Source organism: Schistocerca cancellata, chromosome 11 (genome assembly GCF_023864275.1).
Source record: "Schistocerca cancellata isolate TAMUIC-IGC-003103 chromosome 11, iqSchCanc2.1, whole genome shotgun sequence".
NCBI lineage: Eukaryota > Metazoa > Arthropoda > Insecta > Orthoptera > Acrididae > Schistocerca > Schistocerca cancellata.
This window is the reverse complement of record NC_064636.1, coordinates 105,685,104-105,697,588: the sequence shown is the minus strand read 5'-3', so window position 1 is coordinate 105,697,588 and position 12,485 is coordinate 105,685,104. Positions and strand designations below refer to the sequence as shown.

The window sequence follows — 12,485 nt, the reverse complement described above, 5'->3', positions numbered from 1 at the left end:
AAGTGTAATTAGTTACCAAAATTTTAGCTTTAAGTTTTGATTGGGGTTTTCATTTGAGCTACGTAGGTCTAAGTGATATTTATTTATCTTAAATGTTTGATACTTTATTGTATCATGTTCATCTGCTTGTTTTGATTTGTGTATTTTCAGGATTTTGTGATTGTTATTTTGGATTTTAGTTTGTCTGCATTCAAAACCTCCAACTTTCCACAATTGTCATGTTAGGTTCAATATTAGTTATATAGAATTTGTAAAATTATGTAATTGATTATTATATTTTTATGCCATGGATACTTGTGATTATGATTTCTGGTTGCCATTTTGATTTTGTGTTTGTTTTGCTTCTTGGGGTTCATGATGACACTGTCAGTCAAAGTCAGTGGTTGGTATCAAAGTGTCCAGTTTGTTCTATCTTTTACTATTCTTGTACTAATCTCCTCTTCTCATTGTAACTGGCATACACATCTTCTGCAATGGACCTTTCACATCTTACTCTTTATCCTTCACTACAATCTGCCCTTATATTGCCCATTCTGGTGCCAAGTTATCTGGGTGTTCGTCGTCACGCATCTCCTTCAGCTAACTAATAGGTTTGTTCAAGGTAAATAAAAATATAAACAACACAACATTATACTCCTCTCACTTGCATTTATTGCTTTAATTCTACAATGGACAGCTTGTATGTGGTAATTTTAACAGTTAATATACCACAACTAGCATTTCGGTGACATAACCTTAACAGAGTTTTTCAAATGGTAGCACAGATAATGAACACAGTAACTTTACACTATAATTACTAAGCACTGACTGACTAATAACATATTGTGACATAGATGTTCACATTTTGGCTACTTGCTGGGGACCCACTGTGGTTTTGTGCACAATACTTATTTACAGATGTGCATATTACAGAAAATTACAAATTGCTAAAATACTGACTACTACATTTTAAATATAACATAGAAGACATGAAAATTAAAAGGGAGATAGATACAGTAGCCATTGAAGTAACTTTGTTTAAATACTAGCTGTTCAACAAGAAAAAGACAAAAATTATTAGTACTATTTTATTGAGGAGTAGTTGAATGTGTGCAAAGAGTCCAAGTTTTGATAAAGGGAAATTTACTAATTTAAGTAATTAATGAATTAACAAGTTATTTTCCTAAAAACATATATTGTTGGAAACAGAACTGTCTCCATTGGTAAAATTCTTCCATAGATTCCTTTCTTTGGCTTCAGCTATTCTTTTTAGCATAAGGATCATACTGAAGGTTGTGAGCTGTTGCAGTTTCAGAAAAGTAATAACACTGACTGCACCGTTGTCACCCACAGATTTTACACTGTGTGTTGAAATATTGTGGTTGGATTCACTTCTGCCAGGTGAACCCGTACTGTATTTACAAAATGGCTATCACCAGTATTTCATTTTGTCAGTGTGCTGCCTCTGAACATTAAGCAGAAACAGAATGAACTATCTGAACAAACTGACTTCCTCCTTACAAGTGTGCTGGTGCATCTCACTGACAGGAATGTCATGCAGAAAATTAGTTTTCTGAGTTTGAAAGGGAACAGAACTGCAATGATCTGTGCTGGGTGGATAGAAGTGTACACCAGCAATACGCCATCATATGACTCAGTGGTTAGGTGTTGCAGACATTTTCTCTGGAGCCAAATGTGTCTGAATGACAAAGAACAAAGTGACAGACTATCTCCCTGTAAGAAAATGGGAATAGTGAGAGATCTAGCATAACACAATCTAGACAATAGTGAAAAAAGTGAAAATCAGTCACAGATCAGTTTTCAACATGTGGCACAGCATTTTGAATTTGACAAAGGGTACCACCCACTGCATTCAGTGACTGCTTGTGTCCATACGAATCGCATGCCAGACATAGGTGGCAGTGAAAATTCTGTACCTTGGTTCTAAAAGGGCCAGTGTCAATATTTGTCAAAACTGGTTTTATTGGTGTTCGCCATGTAGTTTCATGTGCTCTTCATAATGTTAAAATGGCCAATGTCTAAGCCACATCAGATGAGAGATACTGGAGTTTTAAGATGTAAGCCCCAAAGTGTTTTATCAAGTTTTCAATCAGCATAAAAGGGCCAATCTTGGCTTTGGCCCTCCCTCTTATTTTACATTTGTTGTAAGAAGGGCCAATGTTGACACTGCCCTTTTTTTGCTGACAGATGATTTAAACAATTGAAACAGTGCTGTGACATTGGACTTAAATCTGGTGGGAATACACAATAATAAGAGTTGTTCCTTTAACAATTCCCCTAAACATTGTTAGTGAGGAGTCTAGACAGTCTTGGTGGACACAAACATTGTGTTTCCGTGAGGCAATAAGGAAGAGCTTGAGGAACAAATATCACCACTGAAGTCATCACTTTGCCTTGAAGATAAGTGTATGAAAATAAACTGGTATCAGCAGCATTTAACCCTAATTTTTCCAACACAAGACCATAAATCAACTGGTATCTCTACTTAATGCCAATCTAAAATATTATCAACCACGTATTAAATTTATTTCATGTTTATTTTCTTTAAGGTCATCCCAGTACTAGTACAGAAGGAAATGTATGTTCATCGTTCTTGGCAGATGTGATTTCAAGTTCTGATGAAGATGTATTTGAAGATTCTGATGAATATGTTCCAAGTGGTGGCCAAAGTAGTGATGAAAGCAATGATGGAAGCAATATAGCTGTACGAAAGACAGTTAAAATATCTTCAAGGCTTGAAGAAATTGATCTAATTAAACAGCAGCTGGGCAATGAAACAACAAAGTTCAAATGGTTCAAATGGCTCTGAGCACTATGGGACTCAACAGCTGTGGTCATAAGTCCCCTAGAACTTAGAACTACTTAAACCTAACTAACCTAAGGACATCACACACATCCATGCCCGAGGCAGGATTCGAACCTGCGACCGTAGCGGTCGTGCGGTTCCAGACTGTAGTGCCTTTAACCGCTCGGCCACTCCGGCCGGCAAACAACAAAGTTCAGTGGAAGGGGGAGGAAGAAATGTGATCCCCAGTATTCATCCAGAAAAAGAAAGTGAAACAAAAAATTAGGGGAGAAAAATCAGCGGAAAGAATTTAAAACTGGAGGAGAGAAATATGTGATGTTAAAAGGAAACATTATACCTGCTAAAGCTCTGAAATCATGATGCAAATACCAGAAAAATTGCAGAGGAAAGGTAAATAATGACAAAAGAGAGAAAATGTTCATAGAATATTACAAATTGTCCCCAGAAGCTCAAAATCAGTTCATAGCTAATCACGTGTCTGAGGAAAAGAAACGTGAAGCGTTTAAAGAACAAACCTGAAGGAACTGCAAGCAGGTGAAAATATTCCAGGAAGTACTTTCTTTACAGTCCTTCTTTGCAGACTAAGATAGAAGTATGTCAGAATATGTTCCTTAGTACATTTTCTTTAACACCAAAGAAGATAAGAATAATTGTGGAGAAGAGGCGGGGCTCTGAAGGAGGAGTGTGTTCTGAAGATGGACGTGGTAAACTTTCTAATCATCCAAAAGCTCCATTTGACAACATTGATTTAATAAAGGAACACATTAACATGTTTCCTTCCTATGAAAGCCATTATTTTCGACCACATTCTTCTAAAAAATGTGTAACTCCGGACTTGAGTATTTCACTAATGTACTGGCTCTATCAAGAATTTTGCCAAACCAAAGATATGAAGCCAAGCGTGTTAGCGAAGAGTTTTGTAACCTGTTTCAACCTTAGCTTCCACAACCCGAAGACTTACACTTGTGCAAAATATGTCAAATGCATAATGTTACTCATGAATTGTACTGATGATGCTGAACATTGTAAGGTTGAAGTGGAACGACAGCAACATTTGGATTTAGCCCAGGCTGCTTACGATCAGAAAGACAGTGATAAAAATAAAGATGAGCAGAATTCCAATGTAGCAACCCTGACCTTTGATTTGCAGAAATGTCTAGCCACTCCTTTTCTACGCTGTGGTGTGGCATTTTACAAAAGACAACCTTGGACCTTCAACTTGACCGTCTATGTAAAGAGACATAAAGAATGTTCTCCAGTATGTTACATTTGGAATGAAACAGTGGCAGGTAGAGGTGGCCAAGAAATAGCTTCTTATCTGTATGATTTGTAGAGGACAAGAGGTTATTTTTAGACGAGGGGTTATTTTTAGAAAATATGGAGCGAAATTGTGATTTAGTGTGTTTCAGTGTGCAATGCGCCAGCCTCACAGCAAACAGCGGATGAAGGCTGGCCGGCACGTTATGCAGGTGACACAGTTTTGCAAGGAGCATCGGCATGTGTGTACATGCGCGGCAGCCATCATAACGCAGCATTAGCAGAATTACGCAGGCGTGGGCCGCGTGTGGCACAGTTGCTTTAGCCAACTCATCGAGAACATTCTAATAAACACACCGGTGCGTAACCGGTGGATTCAGCAGCAATCTGCACTGTTTAAGGGCATCAGAGGTGGGCGCCGGCATTCGGTTCGACCGATTGGGTGTTCAGTCGCAGTCACGTCGTTGTCATCAGTGACGCTGTCCCCGAGGACTGGCCGGCGGGGGGCGTTGCCCACTGCTGCACCGGCAACTCCCGGTGTTGTCACAAGTCGCCACGTCTGCAGGAGGTGTGCTGGGCTGTGCCTCGTGCTGCTAACCTCCTACCGCCTGCGCAGCCGCTGACCGAGCACGGCGTCGCATTGCCCGGGCTGTGTGCATCAGCATGTCTCCACCACGACACGAGCAGTGGGGCTGAGCTACCGGAATATGTATAGGAAGAACCAAAATAAAGAGGAAGATTGCTAAAAACAGCCACCTTCTTCTACCCATCCACGCCCTACAACCCCGACCACGTCACCCGCTCCGGTCATCCTATGACAAGTGGTGTCAGTCGGGCAACCTGCGCATCACACACTCCTGTTACAATTAATGACAGTAGTGGTGTTCTCCCTGGATTTGGAGGAAATTGTGGCTGGTAATCGATGAGGATATGTGGCACCAGAGAAGGGCAACAATAGATCAGCAACTCCTGCAACATGACAAATAAGTGCCGATGTTTCGTTGGTTGGTTTGTCTGAACCTGTGGCATAGTCTGTCTTCCCTTCCTGTTCTTCTTTCTGGGGTTACTGTAGTCTTGATTTGATATCTGGTAGTGATGGAGCAGTCTGTGTCAGCAGCTACTTGAGTGAGTGTCGGAATTAGAGATAGAGCTTGCTCGGTCTAAAGAAGCGAGCAAGGAACGATTTGCTGTTAATGCACTAACGCTGCATCTTTGGTCACCCCTTTCTCAGGAAAAGCTGGGGAGGATGTTATGGTTTTTTTTAGAACCTTAGCAAGGCCACTAAATTGGGAAATTGGGGTGTAGAAACACTTTTGCATGTGGCTAAATTTGAAAGTAACTGGGGATGCCAGAGCGTATGTTACATGCCAGGAAGAATTAAGGGATGCTCACACATTTGAAGTATTCAAAAAAGGGTTGCTGGAAAGGTATTGGAGGAAAAATACATCTAAATATTATTGGGAACAATTGAATAGAATGTATCAAAGGAATGGGGAATCAATAGAACATTTTGTAGATCGAATTCGAAAAATTAATGTTAATACCTATGAGCTTACGGATTCCGATAGGGTTAATGAAGCCATTCTGCAGGAAGCTGAGCAGAGGGCACTAGACGCATTTTTGCGGGGGACACAGTTTTGCAACGAGCATCAGTATGTGTGTACGTGTGCGGCAGCCATCAGAACGCAGTATTAGCAGAGTTACGCAGGCGCGGGCCGCATGCAGCGCGGTTGCGTTAGCCATCTCATCGAGAACCTTCCAATAAACACACCGCTGCGTAAGTGGTGGATTCAGCAGCGGTCTGCACTGTTTAAGAGCATCAGAGGTGGGCGTCGGCATTCGGTTCGACCGATTGGGCATTCAGTCGCTGTCACGTCGTCGTCATCAGTGACGCTGTCCCCGAGGACTGGCCGGCAGGGGCATTGCCCACTGCTGCACCAGCGACCCCCGGCGTTGTCATGAAGTGCTGCATCTGCAGGAGGCGCACTGGGCAGGGCCTCTTGCTGCTAACCTCCTACTGCCTGCGCAGCCGCTGACCGAGCACAGCATCACGTTCCCCGGACTGCGTACATCAGCACGTCTCCACCACAACATGAGCAGTGGGGCTGAGCTACCGGAAAATGTATTGGAAGAATCAAAATAAAGAGGAAGATTGCTAAAAACAGCCACCTTCTTCTACCCAGCCACGGCCTACAACCCCGACCACGTCACCCGCTCCACTCATCCTATTACAGATTATTTGAAGAAACTCACCAATGAAATTGTTAAGGTACACCTGTAGATCGATTTTTGTACGAGACAAAACAGAAATATTTTTATTACCATCGTGTTTCTGAGAGTAGCAGAAGAATCCATTATTCAGGAAAGACATTTGGAAATCAACCATAACTTTCTTGAAGCTGGACATACTCACTTGGAAGCTGACTCAATTCATGGAGCCACTGAGAAGACAAAGAAACCAACAACTGTTGAAGTAGAACTGCCAAGAGACTGGACCAAATTAATATGCATAGTTCTGCGAAAGCCACCCGTAACTGCAATAGAGCTGGAACAAAAGGACTTCTACGACTTTAAAGACTCGATGAGAAGTCATTATCTGCACAAGAAAATTAACACAGAAGGGAATCATATTGTTTTGAACAAGATAAAATGAATGCAGTATCATTCAGGTATGCCAGTAATTGTCTCCTACAAACACAGTTATACCTCAGAAGAACCATTCAAGATGATAGAACTGAACAGAAAGAAAACTTTATGCTTGGCTATGCCAAAACTTGCACCTGTTTGTGATGTCATCATAAGCAATTCAGAAAAGAAATTAAAGGACTTAAGGGGTCTCCTTCCATACATCAGTGTAAGTGATCTCCTTCCATACAGCAATGTAAGCAGTCATCCATTCTACATGCAGTTCATCAATCACCTGAGAGCCAATGCAGTCAGACGAAAGAGATAAACAGATATCTCACGAAGGGGAGGATGAGGATGGTGATGATGACAGAAATGAGTGATATATTTTTCTCTCCCCTTTTAGAGTATCAACCATAGTGTATGCAAATTACTTGTCTGATATTAAGAAATGTGAATAAACAGTTTCTCCCCTAATTACAAGACCAAACAGTGTTTTCACAATTTATGGTGATAAAATGTGATTTTTGGAAAATGTAACAGTTGCTATCAGTTATTAAATTATTGAGGAATGAATAAAGTGATTAAATTAATGAGTACAATGTAACATTTATCTTAAAATTACCTGTTTCTGGTTATTCAGTGTACCTGAACCTGATGTCCAAAAGGCTAATGTCAAATAATTTAAGAGAGTTCATGGTGACAAACTGCCTATTGGCATCTGTCTCGGGTTTCTTGGCCGACGTTCATCTGATAATTTTACTGACATTTCACCAGCATGAATGGCTGGCATTGTCAAAACTTCACCCTCCATTGCCGGTGGTCAACTGGAGCCGAGCTCGCGGCCGCCGACTACTTTCTTGTTGAAACTGTTTGCGTGTTTTTGTATTTCTACAGCTTCTCTGAACAAGGGCATGTGATAGTGCTTCTCTACAGCCAGAATGTCCATGTCGATGAATTTGATTACATGCTAGGTTTCACTCAGTGCATGCTCTGCCACAGCTGATTTCTCCACCTGCCCCAACCTGCAAAGTCGCTTATGCTCTTTGATCCTGGTGTTAATTGATCATCCAGTCATCACAACACAGACTTTTCCACATGTGTACAGTATATATTATATTCCCAACATTGCAAGTGGGTCCCTTTTCTCCTTTGCTGTTCTAAGACACTCTTTGATCTTCCTTGTTGGATTGAAAATCGTCTTTATGCCACGTTTGCACAATATATGGCCGATTCTGTCCGTCGCTCTGGGAATGTATGGCAGAAAGGCTGTACCCGACATTTCTTTTTCTGATTCCTTACTTCGCCGAGTGTTTGTCTCTGTTGCATTTCTAATATAATTTGTGGAGTACCCATTGCTTCTCAGAACTCTTTCCAGGTGTTGCATTTCTCATCTGAGGTGCTGCAGTGCACATATTTGTCCTGCTCGCATCACGAGCGTATTAATCATGCCTCTTTTCTGGCTCAGGTGGTGGTCTGATAATTTGTGCAGATATCAGTCCATGTGTGTCGGTTTTCGATACACACTGTGTCCCAGGTTTTCACCATCCCTTGTGACCAGCACATCTAGAAATGGCAGTTTCTTGTCCTCTTCTACTTCCATGGTAAATTTTATGTTGGCATGGAGGCTGTTCAAGTGTCTTAGGAAGTCACCAAGCTGTTCTTCACCATGGCTCCACACCATGAAAGTATCATCTACATATCTGTACCACACCTTAGGTTTGCAAGCCGTCAAGTCCAGTGCCTGTACTTCGAATTGTTCCATGAAGAAGTTGGCCACCACTGGACAAAGAGGACTACCAATGGCGACGCCTTCCAGCTGTTCGTAGAAATCGCCATTCCACATGAAATAGCTCATGGTGAGTCATGCATGGAAGAGCTTTTTGATGTTTTGCGGGAAAATAGAACCGATGAGCTCCAGAGCATCACTGAGTGGCACTTTCGTAAACAACAAAACAACATCAAAGCTGACCAGGATGTCGTTTGGTGCAAGTTTCAGTTTCTTCAGCTTCTCAATGAAATGTCCTGAGTCCTTTATGTATGTGTCGGTCTTCCCCACATGTGGCTGGAGCAGAGAGGCCAAGTGTTTTGCTAGTTTATACATCGGTGAGCCAGGAGCGCTAACAGTCGGTCTCAGTGGAACGTTGTTCTTATGGATCTTGGGTAATCCACTTTCTGCCATGCATTCCCAGAGTGACGGACAGAATTGGCCATATATTGCGCAAACATGGCATAAAGACAATTTTCAAACTGACAAGGAAGATCAAAGAGTGTCTTAGATTGACAATGGAGGAAAGGGACCCACTTGCAATGTTGGGAATACACTGTATACTGTGCACATGTTCAAAAGTTTATATCGGAATGACTGTACAGTCAATTAACACCAGGATCAAAGAACATAAGCGACATTGCAGGTTGGGGCAGGTGGAGAAATCGGCCATGGCAGAGCACGCACTGAGTGAGACTGACCACGTAATCAAATTCACCGACACAGAAGTTCTGGCTGTAGAGAAGCACTATCGCATGCCCTTGTTCAGAGAAGCTGTAGAAATACAAAAACACGCGAACAGTTTCAACAAGAAAGAGGAAAGCCTTAAGGTAAACAGATCCTGGCTTCCCATACTGCAGCGAATGACCATCGCAGGTAGCAACAAGAGAACAGCACCGGAAATGACCGCAGAGAATCCCTCAGATGTTGGCGTGTCAGGTACATACAGTCTGCGGCCGCGAGATAGGCTCCAGTTCACCACCGGCAATGAAGGGTGGAGCTTTGACAATGCCAGCCGCTCGTGCTGGTGAAACGTCAGTAAAATCATTAGATGAACGTCGGCCGAAGAACCCGAGACAGAAGCCAATAGGAAGTTTGTCAACAAGTGGCCACAAAAGCCTTAACAATTTTGTAGAGTTCATGGTGTTAAAAAAGGCCCATGTCCTCGTAAGTCCTTTTTATTTTGAAGTTGAAAATTCTAGACATTTATTATTTGAAAATAAGCTTTAGTTTGATTTACTATAATGATAGTAACAAATAGCCTCAAATGTATTGTTAATAGTTGTCAGAAAAGGACAGAAAATATTCAGTAGCTTATAACTTAAAACTAAGATTCTTGACATTGGCCCTTTTAGAACCAAGCCACAGAATTTTGCAACTTTATCAGGCAAATCCAGATTACTTGTTTTTCAGCCTAATCAACATGGGTGAGTGCTGTATGTATCACAGTGATGTCAAGACAGAGAAGCAAAGTGACCACTGAAAACATATGCTTTAACCACCATCAAATAAAGGGATAGACTCACCATGTTGAGCAAGACAATTTTTGGAACTGCCACTGTTCGGTGGTAACAGATATAACTACAAGGGAAAAATTATCACAGGAGGATAGTACTGAACCCCAGAAAAGTTCATTACATGAATTGTGAATTTTTAAAGTTTGATACCTTCTGCAGACAGGCAGTAGAGGTCAGTCTGGCCATTGTGCTAATCAAGTATGCCACTGGACAGTATTGCTGACACTGTGATAAAACAATCCACAGAGACGGGGTTTGCAACACCAGTCAGCATTCATGCACACAGTGTGACCAAGAGTGAAGTAATATTTGCTAACTTGGACTCTCAAATGTTGCAAATTTAACTGGGCCTAGCAACATGAGCTCTCTGCGAGTGAGGTAGCAAAAGCTGAAAGGACACCTGCTTGTCACCCTCCAGACAACTTTGTCGGAATCATAGCTATAATGGTATAAACAATTGAGCTTAGGGGCTCAAAGGATTCATTCATGCTGCCATTCTGTCTGCATCTTGAACTGGAAAGAATGACAGGCTTTTGAGTTTCAGAGAAACTATGATGTAGATCAGCTGACTGCCTGCCTGCTGACTGACTCATAGAGTTCAAGCAAGGTGTGCCTACTTGTGGCATAGCAGCTGCAGGACTTGATAAACTTGACTGATACAGGGAGCTATTGTGCAGCCAGCATCAGTCCTCTGAAGGACTTCAGCCAAAAGACTGCAAGCTGTCTACGATCTGGCTGGGGGAGGCACACCCTCACAGCCTCCTAACCACCTAGACACTATCGTCCTGGTCGATCCCTGGAGAGGGGGGGGGGGGGGGGCGGCGGGGGGGAATGGGCATTGCTGCTTGCTGCTCAGCAACAGACATCTGGTGTTAGCTGCTGCACCAGAGTGCACAACATGGGGACGTGAGTAAGCCTAGGGGTGCATAATCGGCAAGAATGAATGACCTGGGTGGGCCACACTCATTCTTCACCACAGGTGACACATTCAGCATTGTCTGTCATTGGACTGCTTGGCATCATCATAGCTGCCCCACCTGACAATACTACTACTGTTTAACTGTACGCCCTGGTGTAAATCTGCCCTCTCCCTCACCATTTCTCTCACCCATCCTGATGTATAGCTGCCCAGAATAGGCCAAGTCATTGCAATGCTATTGAAATTGTCTGACAGGCTGTTGAAATGAAGAGTCACGGAGAGCTGTCCGACATGGCGATTTTGGTCCATAGCAGTGGCCCAGCTCATTGGGCACAGCACACAGTGACGGATGCTGCTGCTTCTTCCTGCTAACAGATTTTGCCTCAGGTGCCCCAGCCACCCTCCCCAATCCCCTGATGTAGCACCCTGTGACATTTGTGTTTTCTTGGATGAAGAAACCGTAGTCTGACAGGCATTTTCAAATTGGCAACAACATTGCCGTAGCTGGCAACATGGTGTAATTTGCTGTTTGCTCACTGCTCCCCCTCCACACACTCATTTAGTTCCCAGCTAAGATGGTATCGCTGTTCCCTCTCCAAACCTTTCGTATTGCTGTGCTCGAGCAACTGTGAAACACAGACTGCAGTACCTTGGGTGCAGGTCATATATAACAACAGCATCCAATAAAAAGAAAGGTCACAATCATGATTCAGTACAGGCCTCAAACTTCTGCTTGTCCCATGCTCTACTGATGTCTCTTGACACTCCACAACAGATCTTGGCACTGTAATCTATTCTCACAATTACTGTCAGTTTAATATGAACAATTTCATTTGTTAGACACTTCATTCTGGATTTATTTTCTTCTTGCTTCATCTGAATGTCACCATCAGGTTCTAAAGCTGATTCAAAGCTGGTAATGTTTTTACCCAGTATTCGAATACATGAATAGCGACCGAATTTCTCATTTGCAACCCAGTTAGTAAATCATTACAGTCTCTCATAATCAAATAAAATATTAATCAGACTTCAGAATCAAGTAATGCTTCTGAAGGATAACATTTCCACTTCTGGAAGCTATCTTTACCTTAAAAGCAGAATTAATGTTTGCGAAGTATCTGTACATGAATGAGAGCTTCTATTGAAAACCTGTTCAAATGAAAAATGGAAATGTCGTGTGGCTAGGGCCTCCCATCGGGTAGACCGTTCGCCTGGTGCAGGTCTTTCGATTTGACGCCACTTCGGCGACCTGCGCGTCGATGGGGATGAAATGATGATGATTAGAACAACACAACACCCAGTCCCTGAGCGGAGAAAATCTCCGACCCAGCCGGGAATCGAACCCGAGCCCTTAGGATCGACAGTCTGTCACGCTGACCACTCAGCTACCGGGGTGGACACCTGTTCAAATAGAACAAGGGTTTCAAAGATGATAGAATTTAGTACTATTTCCTCCTATGTTTCACAAAATTGTCAAATTTTAAGCGCAGCAGTAGATTGTTGTAGGGGTAAATTTTTTAAAAATATATCTGCACCTGACCTCAATATCCAAAGATTCCTCTGTAGATGAAAGAGGACCCCTACTTACTCTAT

The 12,485-nt window shown here is 42.4% G+C and overlaps 1 protein-coding gene across 1 annotated transcript in view; it reads left to right on the top strand.

The window, feature by feature from the left end:
* The window catches only part of LOC126108776 (plasma membrane calcium-transporting ATPase 2-like), a 532,870-nt gene that overhangs the window by 434,516 nt on the left and 85,869 nt on the right, over positions 1-12,485 (top strand). The gene's annotated exons all lie outside the window — the stretch shown is intronic.